Below are 1,226 nucleotides of genomic sequence, written 5' to 3' on the forward strand. Positions count from 1 at the left end.
ATCTATAGCATAAACTGACGAATCACGTTACTGTGGATGTTTCTTTCATCAATGACAATTCTTTCATAAACTTGATAACTCATTCATCATCCGTCAAAAGTTTGCTCCCAGAAAAGAACCAAAAGAAATCAAAAGACCTACCAAAAACCATTCCATTATTCTTAAGCAAAACCTAAGAAAACAACAAATCCAAGACCTGCTACAATTAGACCAACAACAAACTTGTCTTATTCAGAAACAAAAATGAAAATGCAAAAAAAAAAAATAATAATAATAAAAAAAATGGCTAGAAATAAGGGGTGGTCGGCAATCACGATAAACGGTAGCGTGGATGGACGAAACTAATGGAAAAATTCATATCTAATTCTGAATAAAATAGATCTAGAAACCTCATCATATTTGGTGGGATGGTGGTGCACAGAACGTGATAGGCCATTAAAGAGTCTGGACGGTGAATCTAAGGAAAGAAAAGAGGAGAAGAGAAAGGAAAAGGAGGGGGAGGAGGAGGATAAAAATACCCAAAACCGTTATTAGCACATTGATGATGACAGGATTTTATTTTATATTTTTTTAAGAAGGTATTCTTAAATCTTAATACTCATGTTTTATTAGGAATTAAAGAATTGATAAACACTCTCATATATATTCAACAGGTTGAGAGTGTAGTACGTGACAGTAGTATCTTCAAATGCATGTAAAATACTAGAGGTGTTCATGCGGTTTTTATTAACCACTTTGTAACCGCTAATCGCTTTTAAAATAGGTTAATAAAAACCGCTAAGTTAGTGAGTTTTTGAAAACCGGTAACCGCTTTTTTAAAATATATATATATATATATATATATATTGTTATTATGGTGTATTGAATATGTTTATGTTTGTATTCCATGTTTGAGATATCTACTCTAAGGCTTTTTAACAATTGTGTTTTCCTTGATTTTCATATTTGTATTACTTTGAGTTAGGAATTTGATTATCCTGATGCTTTTCATATAATTATGTTATTTATTATTATTATTATTATTATTTTATACTGATAGCATTTGGGTTTTTTTAGTTACCCATTACATTTTTTTTTTTTCCTTATATGGGCTCATTTTTGAGCAAGCCCAATGTGGTATATTACAACTTATATGCTTGTTAAATAGTACATATTTTGATACCAAAAAGGCACATAAAAGGCCAAAAAGGGCAAAATAAGCCCAAAACTAAAAATTGGACCAAAAG

The sequence above is a fragment of the Corylus avellana genome, chromosome ca8, assembly GCF_901000735.1.
Source record: "Corylus avellana chromosome ca8, CavTom2PMs-1.0".
Lineage (NCBI taxonomy): Eukaryota > Viridiplantae > Streptophyta > Magnoliopsida > Fagales > Betulaceae > Corylus > Corylus avellana.